This window comes from Ochotona curzoniae, unplaced genomic scaffold, assembly GCF_017591425.1.
Source record: "Ochotona curzoniae isolate NIBS_2020 unplaced genomic scaffold, NIBS_Ocur_1.0 scaffold_4701, whole genome shotgun sequence".
NCBI lineage: Eukaryota > Metazoa > Chordata > Mammalia > Lagomorpha > Ochotonidae > Ochotona > Ochotona curzoniae.
Window position 1 is genome coordinate 24718148 of NW_024467122.1, and position 26233 is coordinate 24744380.

General features: G+C 38.8%; 1 pseudogene; it reads right to left on the bottom strand.

Moving 5' to 3' along the window:
- Window positions 1-12883: 12883 nt before the first annotated feature.
- LOC121149299 lies at window positions 12884-13460 on the bottom strand (annotated as a pseudogene).
- Window positions 13461-26233: the final 12773 nt, after the last annotated feature.

Here is a 26233-nt window from a genome sequence, read left to right on the forward strand (position 1 = left end):
GCCAACACTATGTATAACCTACACAGTAGAAAATATTTACAATCTGGCTTTTTCTAGAAAAAAAAATATTTATTGTATTTAATCCACATGCTAATATGCAACAGATCAATGTTTATCCTCATTTTACACATGAGGAAACTGAGGCTTAGAATTATCAGTGAGCTTGTATAATCTCTTGCAGAATGAAGTTAATGCCACCATAAATAATATGACAACCAATTAAGCATTTAATTTATTTATATAGTTTCACTAAATAATGCATTTTGTGCTCCAAACTCTTGAGGAAATGAATTTATTAATTGAACATTATGGGTAAAGGAAAATAAAGTCATAGTACAGATTTCTCATTTCCCTTTTGGGTCTCATTCTCCCACCTTGGGTCCTCAAAAGGTATTTCTCACCATTGGGACATGTTTTTAAAACTACGGTGCAGCAGGAGGGGCAGTGGTCATCACTCCGCTATGATGGGACTGCCATCTTCAGCCACGGAACTATTTATCTTCCCTTTATCTTGCTTAGGTTGTGTCATAAGCACTAGCTGAAAAAGAGGCTTGTCCCTTGGAAGGCTCGGCTGTGAAGCACATTTGCTCTCCCGTGGCTGTCTTCTGGGTTGTCCCCAGCAGACCATGCTTCATGCACATGGTGGTTCATTTTCACGTGCTTTACTGTTTGTGGGGAAGCTATTTGTTGGTAGTTTGTTCTTTCCATGAACCTCAACAATAAATGAGCCAACTTTGTTGTTTCATTCATTTTTATCATTTAGGATAATAAATAGAATAATATTTGAAATCAGAACTGCTCTGGTCAGAAAATTCCACCGAAGTACAAGCTATCATTCAATTCTGCATGCTTTCTGGAGGCAAACAACTAATCTCTAAAATATAGGCATAATTGGCTGGAGTTTGTTATCTAAACGGAAGTAGTAATATTTTGCAATTTTTAATATAGAAGCTAAGCTACTTTATTACTCCTTGTGCTTTCTTCTTGGATATTAAGAAATGATTAAAACCTTTCTTGTTTAACAAGATCAAACAACTGGAGCTGTATCCTACACATAAGTGACTCTGGAGTCCCTGCAATCAATAGAAGGTTTTGTTTTAGACCCTGAAACCACATCATTTTATATGCTTATATATATATTAGGTTCCATGTGAAACTATAAATTTTATTTAATGATACTATAGACTAAGATATAAAGGGCATATATTAATTTTGATTCCAAGATTATTATCATTACTATAATTATGATCAATATCAGTGGTAGTAATAATAGCAGAAAAGGTGCATACCACCACCATAATGAATGTTTTTTGCATTTGCTGCTGATTGAATAATCACTGCTATAACCATTTTAAGTAGTGTAGCATAATGTCCTTAACTTCTCAGTCATAAATGTGTCTGGTTGTGTTATTTCTCAGTCAAGATAAGTCCACCTCTTCACTGGCAGACATTTCTGGCACTCTTACTATTCTGTGTATAACAGAAGGCACCATGTTGAAGTATTACTTTCTCATCTTCTGCAGCTTTAGACACTTCACTGGTGATGCTTATATTTAATGTCTAGTGTCTCGTATCATGCTATGTTTTGATTATGTGAGAACTGTAGTAAGTGTTGAATATAAATTACATTGAATTCCTAATTGTATTGACAATGATTTTACATCACCTAATATGCATTGGGTGTCCATTAAATGTCTGTTGAGTACTAAGTGAATTACTCAGGAAAAGAAACGGGGTAGACATATGACTAAAATTGGTAAATGTATACATACCAAAAAACTGGAGAAATAAGCTAGAATGTTTCTAAAGTTTGTGAAAAGGAAATGAAAGACTAAAATCCACAGATTTATGTAATAGTTTAAGAATGTTTTTCTCAGAAATATCTCTATATTAAAGTTCAAAAAGCAACTAAGAGAGCCAGATACAGTAGCCTAGGAACTAAATCCTCGCCTTGCATGTGGCTGAATCCCATGTGGGCACCAGTTCTTGTCTTGGCTGCTCCACTTCCCATCCAGTTCCCTGCTTGTGGTCTGGGAAAGCAGTAGAGGATGGCTCAAAGCCTTGGGATGCTGCACCCACATGGGACACCAGGAAGAAACTCCTGCCTCCTGGCTTTGGATTGGCTTAACTCCAGGCATTGTGCCCACTTGGGGAGTGAAGCAGCAGATGAAACATCTTTATCTCTCCTCTCTGTAAAACTGTCTTTGCAATATAAATAAATAAATCTTTTGAAAAAGCAACCAAGAGCACCTATTCCAGTGAATTTTGTTTACAATAACTTTCATTTATTTTAACTGCTACTCCTACTTTTAAGAATATAAAGGAACATTATACAAATGAGTAGGTAGGATTTTTTTTGGAGAAGATATTTAGTAATTTAGGAGTGAAATAATGAAAGAAGCAAAGACAAGGGAAAATGGGTGAATGTTTTATTTGTTGATTACATTCAGTAACATCAAAAACATTTCTGTCTGTTTACATCTGTGAATATCCCCTGGATGCTATTAACCTAGTAAACTGGTATGACTTGTTTGTCTAATGAGTAATATCTCAAAGATATTCAAATAATACATTACACTGTATGAACTTCCATTATTGATATAATAAAGAGGTACATTTTAATTATTTGATAGTGAAAGTCTGAGTGAATTAAGCAAATTCTGTTTGTAGAAGTAAGTCTGTAATGTATGCATTTAGCAACAAAGCCCTGCATTCTTGTACCTGAAAGACTTTGAATAAAAGTTTGATATTTGCCAATAGGATTCCTTTTATCATAATAAAACTCCATATTAGTTTATGTCTAATTTTAAGACCTGATTTCCTTTCTCCTATTGAAACAATCACTTTACAAAACTTGGAACAGTAAATTCTTTTTCTGTGCCTTTGAGATACAAATTTTGTACAACCCAGGACTTTCCTAAGTATCTAGGAGTCATCCTATAAAAATATAATCATGAAAAAAGAGAGGCTCCCATCACCCAGAATCTTTGGAAAAGTAGCTTAGTGTCTTTATGCATTTGCAGACAACAAATTTGTAGTCGTAAGGAATTACTTGGCCCACATTGCTCAGAAACGGGTCTCATTTACCCAAAGCCCAGGGTCCCAAAGTTCAACCCCAAGGAGATGGTTGAGACAGTATATAAAGGCTATTTAAACTCTTGTGTTCATTTAACACTAAGATGTACCCATTAGTTTTAAGAATCTTTAATGTCAAAATGTGTAGTCAAAGAGTTGGTAACATTTAAATCTTATTAAATGGTAGGGATTTTCAAGCAAATCCTCCATCAATTTCTTTAGCTTCTCATTGATCTCAAATGTAATGAAAATGAGAATAAAACATATAAAGTTAATGATTTTTATAGAAATTAGATGTCTTTCTAACAGTGTATTTTTATAGACTGCATTTTTTTCTACCTTGAGAGCTCATCATAATAATTTTAAAGTTAAAATCGTTTTACACACAAAAACCCCATAAAAATAAGTAGCCTGTCCTTTTTTTTTTTTTTTTGAGAATTTAAACTGTTTTGTTTTCACTAGATTTTTTTCTAACAAAATCATGCTCTGTCTACTAAGTTATATGGCCAGCTGGTTTGAAGTTGGTATTATTTAGTCGAAGGGATGAAGTATACTTTGCACCACGGCTGTTTATTTTTGAGAGTCAACTATACTTTCAGTAATTGTTATAGTGCCCCACCAACAGATGTCCAGGTCCTGATCTTTAGAACCTGTAGAATGTTGAATGTGTCTGGACAATGGGATGCTGGACTCTCTGCCATCATCCATGCCTGCCATGAGGGACATAGGACTGTTTACGAGGAACTATGATGTTATAATGATATGGGAGAACTCATTGAGTGGGGTGAATTAGAGGAGGGGATGGGAAAATCCGAGTGCCTATGAAACTGTATTATAAAATGATAATAATAATAATTAATAAATAAATAATATATGTATATTTTAAAAGAATGTTATGCAAATTGGAAGGGGTATTTTAAGGTTCCTAATGACACTACGGTTGGTCATCAGCTAAGTTTGGCATGGGTAGAGTAGCTTATTCTATCTGTGTGGAGCTCATCTAATCACAAGGATATGTATAAGACAGGAAGGGAAATGTGTTAATGTGAAGCTGTAACAAAGAAATTCAGGAGCTTCTGTAAAGCTAAGGAAACTTATTCTGCTACAATCCATTTCAGACCTCTGACCTTAACATTGTTATGATGACACATTTATATTGTTTTAAATAACTGAGTTTGTAGGGCCCAGCGCAGTGGCGCAAGTGGTTAAAGGTCCTCACCTTGCACGCACGGGATCCCATATGGGCGCCGGTTCTAATCCCGGCAGCCCTGCTTCCCTTCCAGCTCCCTGCCTGTGGCCCGGGAAAGCAGTCGAGGACGGCCCAAAGCTTTGGGACCCTGCACCCGCGTGGGAGACCCGGAAGAGGCTCCTGGCTTCGGATTGGCATAGTATCGGCCCGTTGCGCTCACTTGGGGAGTGAATCATTGGACGGAAGATCTTCCTCTCTGTCTCTCCTCTCTGTATATCCGCCTTTCCAATGAAAAAATAATAAAAATAAAAAAAAATAAATAACTGAGTTTGTAGTTATTTGTTTATAATGACAAAAAGTAGCTCACACAGTTACCACTACAAATTTGCAAGGCAGATATCCTTATCCCTGATTTGCACATGTGGAAATTAGACTCCACGTTTGAATATTTTTAAAGAAAATCAACCAATAAATGCTGGATAGAATATTAACTCAGATGTTTTGGTGGAAAATCTGATGCATTTTTACTTGCACCATGAGGGGTTTGCCTGACATATTCTCTGAGGTCCTTCCAGTGCTAACATTCAATGAGTTAAAGCGTCAGATGAAATCAAAGAGTGAAATGTGAGCATTTGCTGACTGTGTATCACCTCAGTGGTCAGGAGTGTTTTTAATGCAAAAAAAAAAAAAAAAAGGCTTTGGCATCTTCTGCTGCACTATGAAATAGATGTTACTGCAGTGTAATCCTTGTAGTCATTGCTTCTGGCTCAGGTCCTTCCACAGTCACAAACAAAGTATGCTCTCCTGCTCCTTTTATGGATTTGCTGTTCATCGTACTGACTTTCTACTAACAGATACTGATTTTTGCCTGACCTATTTCTTGAAAGAAATTTGTATTTTCAAGAATTCAAAATGTTTTGAACAAGCAGTATTAAACTTAGTCTGTTTTGAAATGTACTGCATTTCATTTTCTTTTAAATGGCAACTGGTTAATGTGTTTATGTAAATAATAAATGCTATTAAAATGCTTACTTGTGTTCATTTCTAAATATCATGTGAAAGGCAATGTTTTATTTCCAAGACATTATTCAATAAGATCTGCTGACCAGAAAAAGTCTTGCTTGACCTTTCAGGGAAAAAAAATAAATAAATAAAGCTAACTTGTACATACGGCTAGACAAATGTAAATGGAATGCAGAGGTGTAAAATGAAAAACAAAAAGAATTATGTATGTGGCTGGTTTGATTTATGTGCATCCTTGTCACTTGATTGGTCCTTCTCAAGAAACTAGATCATGAATCTAAGTTTCGGAAATCCATTTGACTTAGGAAACATGCCATGGATGCAGAACTTATAGTAAATGAAATTTAACCTCAAATTTATTTTTTAAGTATATAAATCAATAAGCAACTTGAGTGACTAAACACACAAATAAAATACATAAAAATAATAAAATAAAAATAACACATAATTTATGCATACAATTATTTTATTTTTAAATTTTTTTTATTTTAAAGATTTATTTATTTATTGGAAAGTCAGATATACAGAGAGGAGAAGAGACAGAGAAGAAGATCTTCCGTCCGATGATTCACTCCCCAAGTGAGCGCAATGGTTGGTGCTGTGACAATCCAAAGCCAGGATCCAGGAACTTCTTGCGGGTCTCCCACACAGGTGCAGGGTGCCAAGGTTGGGCCGTCCTCGACTGCTTTCCCAGACCACAAGCAGGGAGCTGGATGGGAAGTGGAGCTGCTGGGATTAGAACTGGCACCCATATGGGATCCCGGGGCGATCAAGGCAAGGACTTTAACCACTAGGCCATGCCTCCGGGCCCATACAATTAATTAAATTTGTACTCTTACTATATGTAAAATTTTTGCCAAGTATGTTGAGACTTGTTTAGTGTATTTGCCCTTATTATTCCCATGTCAAAGTTCTGATGCTCTTTGCTTTGTGTTCTTTGGTTGTTACACAGGTCCTAGCTCATCTAGTCTAGCTCATTGATTGGCCTCTCAATTACCAATGGTCTGGAACTCAAGCCTTACCAAAAATCTACTTCAAATACATTTTGCAGTTTGAAACTAGTTGCTTATTCTGAGCATATTTGTTTCTAAGACCTGAGGAATCTCTCCATTTACGTGTCTGTCGTGACCGTGTCTGTTGTCCTGCTGAGGTTGTATGGGACAAAGGTGGCTCCCTCTTCTAAAGCAGGTTGTGATACTATAACTATTGATCCAAAAATACTCGATTGGTTACAAAGTCAATGCTTCTGCTGTTTTGCTTTAGATTTCTGTAATGTCTTACATTTTCAATTCTTTAGGATTTTTTTTTAGGCTCACAGCATAATGAGACACAGAAATATAAATGTTCGAAGTTTTACACTTGGTATTTTACATTCCATGTAGATTAACGTGCTTACAATCATATCTATTATTTGTGGCATCTTATAAAAAATTTCTTATTGTTTTTAATGATCTATTTATTTTTATCAGAAAGTCAGAAAAACGGAGAGGAGGAAAGACAGAGAAGAAGATCTGTCCAATAGTTCACCTCCCAAGTGGCCACAACAGCTGAAGCTGAGCCTACCAGAAGCCAGGAGTACAGAGCCTCCTCTAGGTCTCTCCCATGGGTACAAGATCCCAAGGTTTTATGCTGTCCTTTATTGCTTTCCCAGGTCACAAGCAGGGAACTGGATGGGAAGCGAGGCTGCTGAGATTAGAACTGGCACCCTTATGGGATCTTGGTGCATTAAAGGTGAGGACTTTAGCTGTGAGGCTATTGCAGCAGGCCCTAAATTCCTTATTCTAAGATATCTTCTATACCCCATTGACTTTTTTCATGCCTTCTCTGTGGTTCCCAGCAACTAAGATTCCTTTTACTGTCCCTGTAATTTTTTCCTTTTTCATGGTGTAATACAGTTGGAATCATGCAGAATGCCTTTTTAGCTTAGCTTTTGTAAGGCACCCGAAAGTGAGGACGACCTTACTGTCCATCGAGAAAGTGAGTCTCCCCAGTGATCAGCGAAGACGAGGCTTGATGCAAAAGCGTGAGGTTTTATTCAAGTACCATTGCGCTGGGGCTGGGGCCAGTTCCTCACGCAGGAGGGCAGACACACCAGCAGTGAGCCATGACACAACATTCTTTTTATAGGCCAAAATCACTTACACAGCATTTTAAAATCACTTGCAAAAAAGGGTAAGGGCTAAAACCATAAAATCATAAAGCTAGGGGCTTTTTTTCTGACCATTACATTATAAGACTGCTGTTTCTTTCAGTTCCTTGTCACAATTTTCCTTGAGTTTGCTTTTCTCAAACCTTTGGAGCCTCCTTCAAGAAGTCAGGGACTTTCCGGCTCCTCACTATTTTACCTTGTTTTCTCCTGAGATACTTATCTCAGGGCCACTGTTGAAGTTTGTCTCCTGAATCCCAATTGAATTTAATCATTTTTTTTTTAAAGATTTATTTTTATTATTTTTTCATTGGAAAGGCGGATATACAGAGAGGAGAGACAGAGAGGAAGATCTTCCATCCGATGATTCACTCCCCAAGTGAGCACAACGGTCGATGCTATGCCGATCCGAAGCCAGGTGCCTCTTCCGGGTCTCCCACGTGGGTGCAGGGTCCCAAAGCTTGGGCCATCCTCGACTGCTTTCCCAGGCCACAGGCAGGGAGCTGGAAGGGAAGTGGGGCTGCCGGGATTAGAAGCGACGCCCATATGGGATCCCGGGCGTGCTAGGCGAGGACCTTAACCACTTGCACCACTGCGCTGGGCCCGAACTTAATCATTTTTAAGAGAAGTCCTATTCAGCTATTCTCAGCAAGCAAGACAAGCATAGCACAGAAGGCAAAGAAGTAAATTAAATTTCTCTATTCTAAATTTTCCTGTTCACTTTCACTACTCAGCCATAAGAAGAATGAAATCCTGATATTTGCTACAAAATGGATAGAACTAGAGATCATTAATACGCCAGACAGTACGACAAATATTACATTTTGTCACATTTTTGGAAGTCAATAAATATAGTATAAAAAATTGAGTACACATCATACTTTTTAGTAGTTATAAACATTAGAAAACAAACAGAACAAAGAAATAGAGAAAGATGGTGTAGGAATCCACAGCCAAATTGAATTTATTAGAGTTAACTAAAAAGGCGGCCATTTGCCCAGGCATAGATGGAGTGCACTTATGGACAAGGCCAGTCCTTCGCCAGGCTGGGCTTTTTCATTTGAGTCTTGACAGTGTTCCTAGGGTTGGGGGAATTCCAAGAGAATGGAGGAGTGGTTGGGGACCACTAGCTTTTCCAGAGTTATATCTACTTTGGTAGGTCTTGCTCAGGGCAGGGGTGGGGGGAGTAAGGAAATGCATGGCTGGAGTGGGAGTCAGATAAGATTGGTCCTTTGAAATGCAATGTAAGAATCCTATGTGGGAGATTCTTTATTTACTGTCCTGAGGGCATAGGGCACAAAATGTTGTGTTCTTGTTCCTGGAAGATCTTAACAGACTCAGATTTTATTGAAAATTCTTCCAGCTTTTCTCCTATTCAATGCCCTGCCTTTTGTAAAAAATCATTGAAGGATATTACATTTATAAGATGCTTTCTCTAGGGCCCAGCGCAATAACCTAATGGCTAAAGTCCTCGCCTTTAACACATGGGTATCTCATATGGCTCTAATCCGGGCAGCCTCACTTCCCATCTTGCTCCCTGCTTGTGGCCTGGGAAAGCAGTAGAGGACACCCCAAAGCCTTGGGACCCTGCACCCATGTGGGAGACCCAGAGGAGGCTCTGGACTCCTGGCTTTGGATTGGCTCAGCTCTAGCTGTTGTGGTCGCTTAGTGAGTGAACCTTGGGACAGATCTTTCCTCTCTGTCTTTCCTCCTCTCTTTATATCTGCCTTTCCAATAAAAAAAATAAATAAATCTTAAAAAAAAATTCAGCAGTGAAGCTGTCTGACATTTGTTTTCTCTTTATTTCAAGGTTCTTCATTAGATATTCCATCTAAGCCCTTGTTGTTGATCTATTCAGATTTTCTGTTCCATGACTCAGTTTTGAATGAATCCAGAAATCTATGAATTTCTTCTAAGTTTTCCAGAAATTTGCATGTCAAAGCCTCTAGTAGTTGTGGCATGCCTGGTATTGATAAGAATTGTGTAATTCCAGTGTACTGACAATAAGTGTCATACGTTTTATAAGTGTGTAATTATCATAGCAACCTTACTCTATGAACACTTCTAAAGAATATTTGCTACTGGCACTTCTGAAAATTACTTGCTACTCAGATGATTTGTCTTAGAAATGGCTTTTTCTAGGACAATAAGATATTACTAATAATTTGAAGTAGGCAACTCGCACATGAATGAGGAAAAGTGGTATAAGCAGATTAGTAATTAAATTGTGAATGAGTCGAAAGAACGTCCATAAGCACAAGCTATCATTTTTTACATTAATCCCACAGCTATTAAAATCTTTTCAAAAGGTTCTTTCTTGCTAGAATCAAAATTACTGCCAACTAATGATTTCTATGTTCAGTAGCGATTTGTTGATAATGGAAAGGAACAATATGTGTTGAGATTTAATTCTAGTTGCAATTATTGTGAACTTTTGTATAAAGATATGAGTTGCCATTTTGAGTCTCTGTTAAGATTTATTTGAAGAGGAAATATAGCAGAAGATGTATTTGAAGAGGAACTGCAGCACAAACTACAATTGATTCTTAATCCAATGTGAGAACATAATGTACTGAAATCAGTAACTTGCGCCCCAAGAAGAAGCCCTGGTTGCATGCTGAAAGCATATTGAGATACGTGATGTGAGAATTAAAGTAAAAGTATACAGATTCAGATGTGATAATTTTTATACAGATGAAATTGAATGATAATTATTTTAAGGAGATGATTTATTTTTAAATATTTACTTTTATTTGAAATGGAGAAATTTTGCAGATAGAGAAGGAGAGATGGAAGGAGGAAGTGTCTGTTTGCTGGTTCACTCTCCAAATGGCTGCAGTGGCCAGAGCTGAGCTGTCCCAAACCTGGGAGCCAAGAGTCTCTTGCTGGTTTCCCATGTGAGGACATGGGCCACATTATGCTGCCTTCCCAGCCATAAGCAGAGAGCTGGATCAGAAGTAGAGGAGCTAGGACACAAACTGGTTTCCATATGGGATGCTGGCACTAGCAAGTAGAAGATAACTTTGCTATGCCACCATACTAATCCCTTAAGAAGATGATTTAAATGAATTGGTACAATTAGAATCTAGGCTTAATGACTTTAAGGCTTAACTATAACTAATATTCTTTTCTGACAACATTTTCCAATATATTAAAACTGTGCCATATAAACTATACATTATGTTGTAATTTCATCATACTGAATTAACTGCATAAAATTTTGTTTTCTTGTATCTTGAAATGTACTCCATTATTTACATGTTTTTTAAAATGTTCCAAAAGTGGGAGTTTCTTCAGATTCATATTAAAACCAGTTATCAAAATTTTCTATAATTATTCTCTGACAGTAATATACAGTTAGCTAATGGAGTTATCATAGGGGAGTGACTTAGATATGAAAAAAGGAAATAGAACTTTTCTGGCTTTGAGCAATTAGAAAGAACTAAGAAAAGTATGTGATCACCTGTATCCTTCTGTATGTGTATCAGGCAGCAAGTTACACTTGAGTGTTTGGGGAAAGGGCCACAGGATCTCCTCCAGCAGACGAACTAAAGACTCTTGTCGCCTTCATACTCTCCCAGAGAAGGTCCACTTTGTGGTTTAACTTATGGTTAAAGTCTTCTAACAAAATGGAAATTCACCCACTGTAAAACTGTCCTATTTTAGCACATGTGCAGAGAGACCTGGTTCAAAATTGAAGTGAAAGTGCTTCATTATATAGTCATTGTGGTTAGTCGGTATTATCAATTTATATACATAAATAATTAAATTATTCTACATACCCAGTACACTCTGGGGAGTGGGACACTTACTAATAACTAAAAATTCTATAAATTAACAAGTAAGGTCATTTAGAAAGAAGAAATGTTGAAAATCCAAAAGTAATAACATGGTGATTTACGTGTTGAATTACATTCTGAGATATAAAGTAGTCATTTGGATTTGTAAGTGAATTCACTTTTTTTGAGAGATATTCAAGTTTATTTTGCTTTTTCCCCTTTTACACAAAACAAAATAGAAGAAATAATACAGGATTAAAACTGCAAAAGTAGTTAACTGGTAGAATGCATATTCAGACTGAAAAATCTGTATAGGAAGACAGGTTTATTTACAAGGAGGAAACACAAAAAAATCAGGGCATTCTTACATGAAACATAAATAAAAAACATGTGCTACAATGGGAGCCCGTGTTCACAGTAATATTGAAACAACACCTATGTTGGGACAGAGAGACCACGAAGCGCAGGTTTCACAACATCAGTGCAATAAATTCACAGAACTATATAACAGCTAGTTAATCAGTTCAAGACTTGTTCCCAAATAGTTCACATTTTTGGCCCTTCGAGGTTTATTCCTACAGACATCAACTATAAACTTTGAGCTGCCAAGAAGTGCAGAACGTTTATAGGAGACTTTACGAGTTATTCCAATACCTGTGTAGCTAGAGGCCAACTGTCATTGCTCAAAGTCTGCCCCCATCAACAGCCCTTGTCTTTTCAAAGAAATACCTAGGGAAAAAAGGTTTTGACACAAGCAGGGTCCTCCTATGTCAGACCAATAGGAATTGGCCTAGGGCCAGTACTGCATGAGAATTTTGAGGCTTCTGTTTAAAGACCCATTTCAGTCTCAGAAATTAGTAGGGTAAGATGACACAGAAAGACATTTGTCCAGTCTTGGGCTAATCTTGGAGTTCATGGTCAGATAGACATGGGAGTCTTAACCTGCTGTGTACTTGACAAGTCAGCTACAAAGTGGAATTACAAGTATGCCACACATCCTCAGTCTCATCATTTGGGAGGTCTTCTAGCTTGAAGCCCAAGTGCAAGGGGACAAGGAGTGTCAGCCTATCCTGTTCCCAACCACGCGGAAAGGCCCTTGCTGCCCTAGACTGCTAGGAAAAACCTGCACCTCCTAAGCATGGAATTTTCACTTTATTTCCTGGGAAATTCTCTCCCAGGGCAAGGAAGCAGAATGAGGAATGACTCTTAATTGGTCTTTTCATCAGAAGTGGTGAACTTGGTCTCTGTCATTACAAACACAGTGCTTTAAGCGGTCTAACAGCAGACTAACCTGTGTGAGCTAAAGCAAAGATCAACAGTTTGCAATGTTACTGTAAACTGGATGAAAGGGTAAGGCTCATCGCTCAGTTATTTTTGAGGAGGCTGTCTAAAAGGGAAAAATGAATGCTGGTTAAGAAAAATCAAAGCAAATCATATTCACTAAAGAACAGTTCGTGTAAGGCCAACTGCTAAGGATGCACCCAGCTCCAGCTGACAAGCAGACACTATGCATACAGCCTTACTTGGCATGTCTGAATTTTCACTAAGGGCAAAGTGAAGGAGAGCAAAAAAAAAGAAAAAAAATCAATTTCTGTAACATTTCAGCAACAGGGAGAGGTGGTTTCTGGGGACAATGCATACTCCATTAACCACAGAAACAAAGCAGGTGCACTATTCGTTTTTCCTTTCCTTTTGTTTGAGAAGCTTGTTTATCTCCCTCTTGGGCTTTCCAAGGCACATCGAAACGCTCCCATGTCGGTTCAGTCCAGGAAGCAACAGTAAGAACGTCACTATCAGATAGGTGAGAAGCAGGGTGGGGACTTGCTGTTCCACCCAGCCACCGCAGCAAGAGAAAGGATCATGATTGTGAGGTACGTTTTCAGCTTCTCCTCCTTGAGTGTGAAGAGGCGCCTCCACCAGCCCGGAGCACGGTGTGGTGTCTTCACTGCATTGCTGCAGATTTCACGGAAACTCTGCTGCTGCTCGGTGGTCCATTTATTAGAGCCAAAAATCCTAGGTGCTAGGATGGGAACAAGGCAGTCAGCCAAGCACAGAAAACATGACGAAACAGGAAACACCGGACAGAATGGATGGATCCAGTTAGTAGATAATCAGGAACACCAGCGGGCGACCACGCCATTTCCCAGCGGAGCACTTTATCCACCCTGAGCATCACAGCTCCCCAACCTTGCAGCTGCTCTTCCAGGCTTGCAGTCTTGGCAGCCAGCAGGTTGGTGCTGCGCATCCTCAGCCAAGCATTATCTCTCGTCCACCAAGGGTGTTCTCAGCGAGGCCAAGCCAGCCTCCGCACACCCCGCCTTTCCTCTCAGCGAACACAGCTGTTAATTCACTTTTTAAATATCAAATACTTGTAGTGAAGCATGAATGATAGTAAATGATAGTAATGATATATTTTAGTCTAATAGTGGTAATGAATACAGGGTGCAATAGAAAATTTTATTTTGAAGTTCCTATACGTTTTGTGTGAAAGTAAGATAAGCAAAACACTTAGCTGTACAGCATAAGACATCATGATAGGCTATTTAGAGGCACCTGCCAAGTTTTCAGAAAAAAATGGTAGAAAAGTAAACAGGGTCATTCCAGGGTCACATTTCATCTTCTGTGTCATGTTAGTCAAAGCATTTCCTGTTTACTTCAAAATTTTCTTAAGTGATGTATTTTAGAATTGATACTTGTCTTCAATACTCAGTGCCTTGAAACTGGTGTCTTCAAACTGTAGACCTGAGTATATAAAAAGGAAATTTGAGATCCTCAAAATGCAGTGAGCACTCTGCACAGATAATGAATGTTTTTATTTAAAAAATATTTTTAGGGCCCGGCGCGATAGCGTAGCAGCTAAAAGTCCTCACCTTGAATGTGCCTGGAATCCCATATGGGTGTCGCTTCTAATCCAGGAAGCCCTGCTTCCCTTCCAGCTCCCTGCCTGTGGCCTGGGAAAGCAGTCGAGGACAGCCCAAAGCCTTGGGACCTTGCACCCGCGTGGGAGACCTGGAGGAGGCTCCTGGCTTCGAATAGGCGTAGTACCAACCGTTGTGCTCACTTGGGGAGTGAAGCATCGGATGGATGATCTTCCTCTCTGTCTCTCCTCCTCTTTGTATATCTGACTTTGTAATAAAAAATAAATAAATCTTAAAAAAAATTTTCAGCATCTTCAAAGTAAAATTTGTCAATAATGCATTGAAGGTGTTAAAAGAACGCAACAGCAACTAGAAGCAAAACACTCCAAATTCTGTCACACAAAAATAATCACCTAAATTACATATTATTTCAGATGTAGAATTATATCTATGCAAGTAGTTGGTTACACAGATAAGATGGAGTAGAAATATGCTCCCACTGAAAACATTAGTAATATTTGCTATATTAGTAATTAGTAATATTTGCTATATATGTATATATGTATTATATATGAAGGTATGCTTTAAATAAAAGTAAAATTTTAGAATTTCCTAATCCTCACAAAAAGGATATTTAAGATCACTCTAAAATTAAGGAGATTATGTAAAAATACATAAGGTATAGCCATTATAGCTACTTATAGTAGTTTATCTAATTTAGGCATCAATTAACCCTGTTGCTTGAAAATCAGGGTTCTCTCTGTCATCCCTTCTTTCTCACTACTATGCCTCCTGATTTATCTGAATTTTGTTTGATCTACTTCTATTATTTAGCCTGTTATCTATATGCATATATATAATTATTATAATTGTTTAATAGATATCATAATTAATGGGTTTTCTGTTCACCATCAAATTTTTACTGTTTCTTGTGGACTCTGTCTATTTTGCTGTTTCTTATCAGGCAGGAGTTTTTGGATCAATGGGTTTTATTTTTTCCAAAGGGTTATCGGTTATGGGTATTATAGATGCTGGGATATTCTATGTAATATGCTTTGCTGAATGGATATTTGTTTAGCTATAAACTTAAATTCCCTACCTAAAAAGACCACCCTGCCGGTGTCCTCAATACCAACAAGGGGGCCATGGAAACAAGAGGATTCTCAACTCTGAAAAGAGGGAGAAGTTTTCCAACTTCCTTATGTTGCTATTTCAGAACTGAGGGATTTGGGTCTTCTGGCAGCAGCCATATCACACATGCCATCACACACCTGGAGGTGTGGGTGACTACAGAGGTCCAACAGAAAACTTGATTTCTTAACTGACATGAGAGGCACATTGTTGGATTTCCTAGATGGGACCTCTGTCCTTCAGAAGCTGCACTATTCTAAGAATCAACAACAAATCTTGCTCCAAGTATCTTTCCTTGCCTCTAGAATTAGATGTAAAAGATACTTTGGTCTCTCATTAGTTGTTGGTTATGTTAGAAATTCAACACCATTTTCCCTTGCACTGCTATAGTCCTCTTTGGCTATCGCTTCACAATTCATAGCTCTCGGGACTAGCCCGTTAGCCATGATGCTAGTAGAGACAGAGACACTGCTTTGCCTGACGCAATTCAAGGTTCAATGCTAACTTAAACCCTCAAGTCCGTGTTCAAGGCAAACATGTTGTCCCTATCAAGACCCTCTTTAAAATGAGTGTAAGTTTTAGAGGGAATTAAAAATAAGATTGAAAACAGCTAGTAAGAAAAAGAGAAAATACAAAAGATATTATTATAGGATACTTCTTTGATGAAGAAAGTTAAAAGCAGATTTAAAAAAATACATGAAATGAGCAAGTTTCATGTATCTCACAACATAGATTCAGAAATATCATGATCCCTCCCAACCTTCCCTCCCTGCTGTCTGCATTCCCACCCACCTTCCTTTTTCTTCTTCTTTTCTTTTTTATTTGGTATTTCAATGATATGCTTTCTATTCCTTTCCTCATGGCAGGTGTATGCTTGCACTCAACCCTGAGCATCCCAGAATTCTTTCTTGCAGTGATGTAATGGCTTTCCTCTGCAATACCTCAATATTAGAAGCCCATCAGTGTTCTCACTACAAGGAATTAGTCATTAATGCTGACTCTTCTATATGACACTTGGGGCCCATTCAATTCTGGTGCTGTTATTGAAACTTTAGCTATACACTTAAATTCTAAAAATCTAACAGCTGCATTTTCCCTTCACACTGTGACTTTCTGGTGTAAAGACAAATGATGCTCTCCTGATGAAGCATGTTGGGAAGTGGATGTAAATCTGATTGAATTAACTCATGTTTCCTCTGAAAGTAATTTTACAAAAGAAATGTTTGGTGTTCTTGTTGTTAACACATGCTACTCTCTTCTAAAAATAAAGATGTCCAAAATTTACTAATCATTATGTGAGAAAGTACATTGACACTTGTCTAGAAATTTTTAGGGCACTCCCTTTTAAGTCTACAATAATTGCAAAATTACATTTCAACACATCTATTCCTTTTGTCAAGACACAGTCATATTTATGAAGTGTCCTGTCTTAATTTATAGTGTTTCTCTTTTTTTTATAGTATTTGTATATATTAGCTTAGGAAATCTGAATTTTAATACTCTATAAAATCCTCTATGTAAATATATACTTTTGGATGGTAAGATTATTTATTGAGTGGTTAGGGACTAAATTATTTTATAAATTAACAAAAGACAGTTGCTAGTCAATAGTTCAATTTCTAGCATCATATTCAAGATGACGTGTTATCTAAATACCAATTTAATTTCTGTCTGATTTTGGTTTTGGCTGAAGTATAAATAAACATGTTGTATGCATAGAAGAATGAGATTGTTGAAATATTCTCTAGCTTTATATGAAACCTTCTTTTAAACATTTTTAAAATTTATTTTTATTGGGAAGGCAGATTTATACAGAGAAGGAGAGAGAAAGGTCTTCCCTCACATGGTTCAATCCCCAAGTGGCTGCAATGGTCACAGCTGAGCCAATCCAAAGCCAGGAGCCTCTTCCAGGTTAATCACATGGATGCAGGGTCCCAAGGGTTTGAGACATCATCCTCTACTGCCTTCTCAGGCTACAAGCAGGGAGCTCTAAGGGAAATGGAGCAGCTGGGGCAAGAACTGGAACCTATATAGGATCCCGGCATATGCAAGGTGAAGATTTAGCCACTAGGCTACTGTGCTGAATCTGGCCATATTTTGATAAACAGTTGTTATATTGTGTATTGATGTATAAGATGGTGATTGTAATTTGCAGAGCTCGGTGAGTTCCTTCATCAGCTTACAGAAATAAAATGCTGGGGACTGGTTGTAGAAAGATAAGGCTTATTTGCAAAGTGGGCAAGTGAATGTGAAAGAAAGAATTAAGGACAAAACACTTCAGGAAGGAAACCCCAGAGGAGTGATCTCTCCTGAAAGGACAGAAACACGGGGATTCTAGGAAGTGTTTTGGGTATGTAAGGGTTGCTGGCTGCTCACTGTGTCTCTCAGCTGGGCAGGGGTCCCTCAGGCAGCCGCCTGCCTGGGCAGGAACCTGTGGAAGACCTTTACCGTGGCTGCTCTCCAGTCCATTAGGAAATGCCTGGGAAATTCCTATGCTGTCCACCTGAAGGTGCTACTTTATTGGCATCTGGTAAGGGAAAAAAAGGGGCCATTGATAAATGGTAAATTTCCAAATTAGCAGGCAAATTTCCTTCTCACTGAGGTATCAGGATTCTCAGGATTTAAATGGCCTCACAAGGCTTGCCCTGGACCCAATACAAGATTTTAGCAGGCTTGAATGGTCTGAGACAAAACCAACTCTGTTGATTTCCTGCTTGCCATAAAATCTGAATGTAGATAAAAATGCATTAATTTAGTATCATGAAAATTATTAAAAATTCATTAATTTCATTATATATTATTTTTATGTTCATTAGGATTTCTGTTATTTATCCTAGCAGATATGTGTAATAAAAGATGTGAGAGTCTAAGCTAAGTAATTAGAAATTTCTGTGATATCTAAATAATCTGAAAAATGGATCCACAAATCTCTTCTAATTTTTCTTTTTACACATATTTCAAATATAGAAACTTTTAAATAATCTATTTATTAAGCATAGAAATTTAATCAAGAAGGAGTTGTGATACATTTGTTCTGCATACAAATGTGATCGTTAGAACCAAGGCACTACTTAACACTGTGAAAAAGAAAAAAAAATGTATAATTAAATATGAAATGATAATCAAAGAATTTCAGAAATAAATGAAGAAATAGTGCTTATTGTCAACTAAGCTTCTATGTAAGAAAAAAACCAAAAGAACAAAACAATAAAATGAATTTTATATACTGAGCAAATGTAATCACAAATAACTGCGTACATTTATTATGAACTAAATAACTTTGAGAATGATTTGAAGAACCCTAAGTAATTGTAGAATTGACAACTGATTGAGAGGAACATGAAAGTAATTGACTTAGAAATATTTAGAGATTGAAACTACTCCTGTAATATAGCATCATGGCCCAGACCCATGCCCTTCCCCTTTGCCGCCGGTATCTGGGTATCTTCCTCTGTCTCCCTGAAAGCAGGGCTTCCTTGTCTGCCCTTTACCAAAAGGAATTCCTTAAATTGAGAGAAAGGCAAACTGGTCCTACAAGATTCTAATCATAAGGAGTCTCCTGTTTGCAAATAGAAACCTTAACGGCCAGTACTGTCTGGAAGGAAATCCTAGAGAAAATCTGACTACATTCATGTGACCTCTAGATGGGCTGGGGCCTGCCAGATTATTGTAAATTCCCTGAAGATCACAACCTTGCTGACCAATCAGGAACCTGGCATACAAGCACCTCCCAGTCTCAGTTTTCTGTCTGAAAGCACTTTCACTGCATGGGCCTGGAGCAGTAGCCTAGTGGCTTAAGTCCTCGCTTTGCACATGCCAGGATCCCATATGGGAACCGGTTCTAATCCGGGTAGCCTTTCTTCCCATCCAGCTCCCTGCTTGTGGCCTGGGAAAGCAGTCAAGAATAGCCTCAAAGCCTTGGCACCCTGCATCCACCTTTGAGACCCAGGAGAGAGACTCCTGGCTCCTGGCTTCAGATCAGCTCAGCACTGGTCATTGCAGCCACTTGGGCAATGAATCAATGGACAGAAGATCTTCCTCTCTGCCTCTCCTCCTCTCTGTATATATGACTTTCCAATAAAAATAATAAAATAAATCTCTTTTTAAAACAGCAAATATTTAAAAAAGAAAAGAACCTTTACCCCTAGTTCCTTGGGGAGCCCAGGAATTAGGCAGTAGCTGCCGGGCTGCTTGCTCTGTGCTTAGCAATAAATGCTTAGTGTCTTCCACCACCCTGTTGTCAGTGACTGGTCTCCTGCCTATCAGGTGAGGGGACCCAGGCTGGGGAGTTCTACAACGGTTCTTCAACCAGTTTAGGGTGTTATTCAGCAACACAATGAGATTACTAAATTTCTAACACAACCTAACATATTTATGGTGTCAGTATAGAATTTCTTTCTGAAATATTTTTAAAAAATAGTTAAGACCAAGTATAATATGAAATTCTCTTGAACAGTACTAATAACAAAAATTGCACTAGCTAATATTATAAATGTTAAAATAAAACAAGAGCCAAAATTTTAACATTAATCACTCATTGCAATCTGGATATACCTACCGTGATACTGCATAGTATAAAACAGTTCAATTCTGCATAGTGTAAAAAATAGGACATGTTAGGTTTAGAGGCGACTGAGAGGCAGAGAGAAACAAAGTTTGAGTTCAGGGATCCCATATGGTCACTGGTTCATGTCCTGAAGAGTGAGAGAGATAATAGATTTTCCATCAGCTGGCTCACTTCTCAAATGGGGGCGACATGAGTGCTGAAACTAGGTGCCAGGAGTTTGAAATAGGTGACTGATGTGGGTACAGGGGCCAAAGCACTCGGCATGATTTCTATTGCTCTTCCAGGCAGACTAGCAGGAAGGTGAATTTGAAGTGGAACTTGAACCTGTGGCCATATAGGGTGCAGCTTTGCTGGAAGTGGTTTAACCAGACTTGGCCACATTGCTATCCACTCCTTTCTTTTAGAAATTTGGAATTTTATAATCATATACTCTTAGACATTTGATTACAGGATAAGAAGGGGGTGATGTAAAGAGACAGGGAAACAGCAAGAGACATTACAATGAACCAGTTCCAGGATAGAGTAAACGGTCATCAATCATTGATGATGAATCATGTCAGGAGCCGTGTACTGTAGCCACACTGAAGCCATTTTGAATATAGAACTATGGGGAAGTGGAAAATCCCTGACTGGCTAGATGCTTGGGAAAGAAGTTATGAAACTAATCACACGCTTAGCTTCAATTGTTTCTAGCAACTGTTTCAGAATGTGATTTATGCTGTACCTGTTGACATCTTGTTACTGATTACCTATGCTATTGTCGATATGCTGGTTACTATTGTGGATATGGTAGCTGCTCAAGAACAATCTGTCTTGAGACCATGGCTTGCATCCCAGTTTCTCCTTTCCTCCCTGAGCCTTAGTTACTGAAGAATATAAAACCCTCAATTAAAACCAATACACTGACAGCTTGATCAGACATCCTGTCTTGCTGTCCGTTCTTCGTGTCTCTTGTCCCCCATTCTCTCCTAGGTGGTTGCGACCCCGTTGACTGTCCTGCTGGATGGGACAGAATCACAATTGAATGTTTCTTCTACAGTGATGTAAACGATGGGCTGTTCCTTTACAATGAGAGAAAGTAACCTAAGATAAGGAAATGAAACATAGTATGAGAAAACAAAGATGTAAAGCAGGATCCAGTTTGGGGGAGGAAAAGAGAGGCAAAAAATAATGAAGTGTAACTTCAGAGTTTCCTGAAGCTATCTGGAGTTTTAAATAGAAGAGAGAAGGGATCCTATCTCTTTAGAAATAATGGAATATTTTATCCTATCATACAAAATGAGATTACAGGTTTGGAAAGATGCAGGAATCTAGAAGAAAGACATAAGAAATTTTAATTATCTGTGCATAGGGAGATATCCACAGGGTGAAATGTCTTAAACCTAGGAATGGCTATCATTGAGAAAAAGAATGGTTCTTATTATAGACAAGAATATCACTGCTCCAAGAAGTTAATTCTTAAGTTGTCAACAATCTCAGAGAGGACAGATTCTTCCTGTACATTTGTGGAGAGCTGACAAGCACCAACACAGAACGGAAGGATACAAATCTAAAGTTCACTGCAAGTGAAGGAGGGGCTGTCAGGCGAAGGCCGTCAGAAAAGATAACAAGATTTGAAATGTCAGAAAACAGATGTTTTAGAGAATTAGGATTTGTAAAAATTTAGAGTATTTGCTTTACTACAAAACAAACAGAAGATCCAGAGATGCAATGAAGTACATGGGAATGTAAATTGAACACAGATTTGAAAAGATTGCATCAGTGTTGGAACAAATGGCTTAGGTAAAATATAGATGTTCAAGTGACATTTATAGTTTCAGAAATACTAAATGACATACTGTGTTTATTGCCTGTAAAAAAGATATTTTTTAAAAAGGATGGCATATGCGTTTCAACATGTTACAAATGATAGAACGGATAGGTAAAGAACTCCATTAGTTAAAGAAAATCTGATTTTAACAAAACAATAAATGCAATAGCACTATTGAGAGGAAACTTTATCTACATCCTAAAAGTATTCAATGGAAAAAAATAAGTTCTAGAAGTAATAACACCACGTGATCATAGCCATTTAAAATATATTTTTAAGTTATGAAAAGTATTTTAAGATATACACCAGCTTCACTGTCAGAAACTATAAAATTATGAAAACGTGTTTATTTCAGAAAAAAAAGATTCACATTTTGAAAATGTTTACCCCATTAAAACGCTAAAAGATTAAATTAACGGTTTGCTAACATTTATGCAATGATGTGTACTAGGAGACCTATGACCTACCAACAAAGTTCCCCAGAAAGCAATTTTTGTATTTTTCATCAGGCATCATCAGGTTGTACGTAGCCATTCTTTTCACCACATTCTTTCATCTTCTGGAGGAACATTGATCTTTTGTGGCATCATTTCTATTCCACTTTCAATTTCTTAGTGTGGGAAAGCCAGGCTTAGCTAACCAGAAAATTCTACCTACAGATAAGGGTATAAGCAGAAATCTGAGAGTTTTCTGGAATCATTTCCTCTGACACTGTTAAAGCACAGAAGTTTACGTTTGTGACTTTCAGTTGCCATTTTGCAACATGAAAGAAATTGAGACTACAGTCAATAAAATGAAACATTTAAACTGAAAGGTGAGACAGACATCTGCTACCATGGTTTGATCATTTAGTTTGCAGATAATTAAGCCAACATTTATTATTTTTTGCTTATGTTACTTTGAGTTAGGAAGACTTAGAAGGAATCCCAATTCTGAGATTGCTCCTTGAAAGTGGAATATTACACTTGTAAGATCTAAATGGAATTAAATCAACTTGAAAAAGAATATAGCATCAGGATTTTTTCTCATCTTTGCAGAAGACACTAATATCTACTGTACATGAGAATAATGATACAGCCGTGTTCTTGCAAACTCACTTGGTTCTCAAACGTTCAGTTTGCTGAGCCTTGAGCTTTGGAGAGTCTTTACAGAAATGCCAATATCTTGAAACACATTGATTATTTCTGTGTCTTTCAATAATCTGCTCCAAGAAAAAAATACTGCTTTCTCTTTGATAGCCTATTTGAAAGCAAAATAAATAAGACTACCTTGCAGCCAGCACTGTAAATAGTTTAAACATCTATTAAGGTCAAAAGCAGCAGGACAGATAGAAAAGAAGCTCGTGACTGTTGATTCACTGCCGAAATATCTGCAACGACCCAGGCCTCCCAGGTCGATGTCAGGATTCCAGTTACTTGAGCTCTTCTCTGCTGTTTCCCAGGGTCTGCACTGGCAAGAGGCCTGAGCCAGGAATCAAGCTGAAGCACCTCAATGTGGGATGCAGGGGTCCGAACTGCCATTTTAAACAGCAGGCTGAATGACTACACCTCTTCTACGTCTACATTACTTTCTTAATGAAATGGAATACACTGGAAAAACAACCTGAAGGCAGGGATCAATGAATTCCATTATCTCACAACAGTGCCGTGGATTGAAGTCCTTAGACTAAGGGCTAAGGAGAGGACAGCATAATAAGCTCTCTTGCAAAAAGAAGAAATTCCCAATCCGTGCCCAAAATTTCAGACCTGTGACTAAATCTCTTGTTTCAGTTATTAGACTACAACGTTTTATTGCACCAATATATAGTGCATTATCATCCAACTGTGGGTTTTTCGGATCGTGAAGAAATGTATCTAGCAAAGACAAAGAAGAATGTTTGTCATTAAAAAACCCTGTGCTCATAGTTAAATGCAGAAAGTTAATTTGAGCATTCTCAATAACTGAAAGGAATTTTGGGTATTGGTGCTTTTTTTTTTTAAAGATTTATTTATTTTTATTGGAAAGTCAGATATACAGAGAGGAGAGACAAGAGGAAGATCTTCTGTCCACTGATTCATGCCCCAAGTGGCCTCAAAGGTTGGAGCTGATCCGATTCGAAGCCAGGAGCCAGGCACTTCTTCTGGGTCTCTCACACAGGTGCAGGGTCCCAAGGCTTTGGGCCGTTCTTGACTGCTTTCCCAGGCCACAAGCAGGGAACTGGATGGGAAGCAGGACTACAGGAATAAGAACTGGTGCCCATTTGGGATTCCAGCGCATGCAAGGCACGGACCTTAACCACTAGGTTACAGCACCAGGCCCACTGATACTATTTTTAAAAATATGTATTTACTATTAATTTTTGAAAGACAGAGGGATAGGAGTTAAATGCTCACATGGCCACAAAGCTAGGATTGGCCAGGCTAGACTGGGATCCAGGAAACTCATAAAGGTTTTCCATGAGGTGTCGGGGACACAAGTATTTGAAGCATCTTCTGCTGTCTTTCCAAGGTCAGTAGCAAGGAGTTGACTAAGAAGCAGAGCAGTGCGGACTTGAACAGGCAGTCGGTTAGGGGGAGGCCAGCGTTGCAATCATTGGCTTCACTAACCTGCTGCAGCACAGCACCAACCCCTGAATCCTTGGCCAATTCTGTTGCCATGAAGCTTTCCTGGAACACAGGTGTACCCACTTACTCACAGGCTCAGGATTTGGGGTCCGCAGTAGCAGAAGCGAGCAGCTGTGACAGAAACCATGGCTCCCGCACAGGGCTAAATCCTCACTTTAAGAACTGCTTCGTCTTTCTCCGGTAACTGAACAGTACTTACAGCAAACTTAACAGCACGCTCATTTTGAAAATAATTTGTAAAGAGCATTCTTGTTGCCAAAAACAGGTTCTTCTTTTTATGTGTGGCTCCACTTAATTATGTTGGCATCGCAGGAGGTGCTAATTGATTAAATATGCCTCCTTTAGCTCTCTGGGTCAAGCCACTACTGAGGCTACGATAATTAACTTCTTCAGGAAGTTTCACTTAAGAATCGCGGGGCCCTGGGGTGTGGAGCGGGCTGGGCTCCAGTCAACTCCGCCTCACCTGAGCCGAGCAGCAAGCCCCCACCTGTTACCTGTTGAGACCTCCGTCTTCCCATAATGCAGCGGGCATCCGGGCCTCTGCGCAGGCCTATATGAGGAGTGGAGGCGAGGCGTGGCCTCACTCGGGGATAGCGCTCCCCTCGGGCGCTGTGGGTGTTCCGTGTCGGCTTCTTCCTCAGGCCGCGAGCTCCCACAGGCCGCGGGCTCCCACAGGCCGCGAGCTCCCACAGGCTGCGGGTTCCCACAGGCTGCGGGTTCCCACAGGCCGCGGGTTCCCACAGGCCGCGGGCTCCCACGCGTGAAGGGAACGGAGCTCGGCCGCCGTCCTGCAGGTATGGCTTTAATGCGCTCCTCACGCCTCGCTTGTTCCTTGGCCTGTTCCTGGTGTGTATGTGTTTCTGTAGAAAAGTCTACACTCGTTGTGGGAATGTGCTTGCTCCGTTATTGTTGATGAAACTGTTCCGGTGTGTCAGTCGCCATTTAGTGTTTCTAGCTTGATGAGGGGACAAGAGCCTAGTTGAAAAATAAATCTTTTGGTCAGCGGTGAGAGCTTTCTTACTAGAAACTTAACAGCGTGCATTCCTTGTTTGATCCTTCTCCCCGACTACCAGACCATGTTTTCGGGAGTATTTTGTTTTGGCATAGAATTTGAAGTAGACATTCACCAAAAACTCAGAGAAAATCATGGTATTTCTCTTAAAAAAATAGGGGAGATTTTTTTTTTTTCTTTCTCTTTTCAATGTGAGGTTAAAGAAGTTTTATGCAGACCAGAAAGAGGTCATCACCAGATACCATTTCGGTAATTAGTTTGATCTTGGACTTCTCAGCTTCCAGAATAAAGAAGATATGTGCTTGTTATTCAGGGCGCCCACACTGGTCATCTGTAGCAGTCTAAACTGGTTAAGACACCAACACATATGCAATTATTTTTCCTCATTTTTAAAAATAATTACCTATAAACTCATTTCTTTTTACTGCAATCCTTCATTCTCAAACTTGACATTATTTTCAGAACAAAACAATTACCTTTCTTGAGAAATAAAACTGTACCCCATTACTTTGCCTGTACGATAATATTTGTCATTTTGACAAAATGCTCATGTATGACTGCTTTCAATTATCTACTTTTCAAGGTTCTCTATGAATTAGTTATTTTACTTATAATGAAAATGGGTGGTTGGATAAATTCTGGAAGTAATACAGACAAATATTGTATGTATGTTGATATACAAGAAGTGTATTGGGAGGTAGTAGGGCAGTATAAAGTCCTGTGATGGAGGGGCTGAGGACACGGGACCAACTGCAGGAGGGGTTATATGGCAATGTTAGGGTGTTCCACCAGCTATGCCAGCCCCCAAGAGTGTGAATTGAAATCAGCAGCTGGATCTTATACTCATATGGGTCAGGAACTGGTGGTGGAAAATGCACTCTAGGATGGAGCAGCCTGAGCAGGTCCCAGGGACTCAGTGTAAATTAGCAACAGGTGACACTCGGAGCAACTCAGAGAAACAGCTTCGTCTAAAGGAGTGGAAGAGGACATTCTGGTATTTCCTTCTGACTTGTGTGGGTGACTTGGCAAGAAGCTGTGGA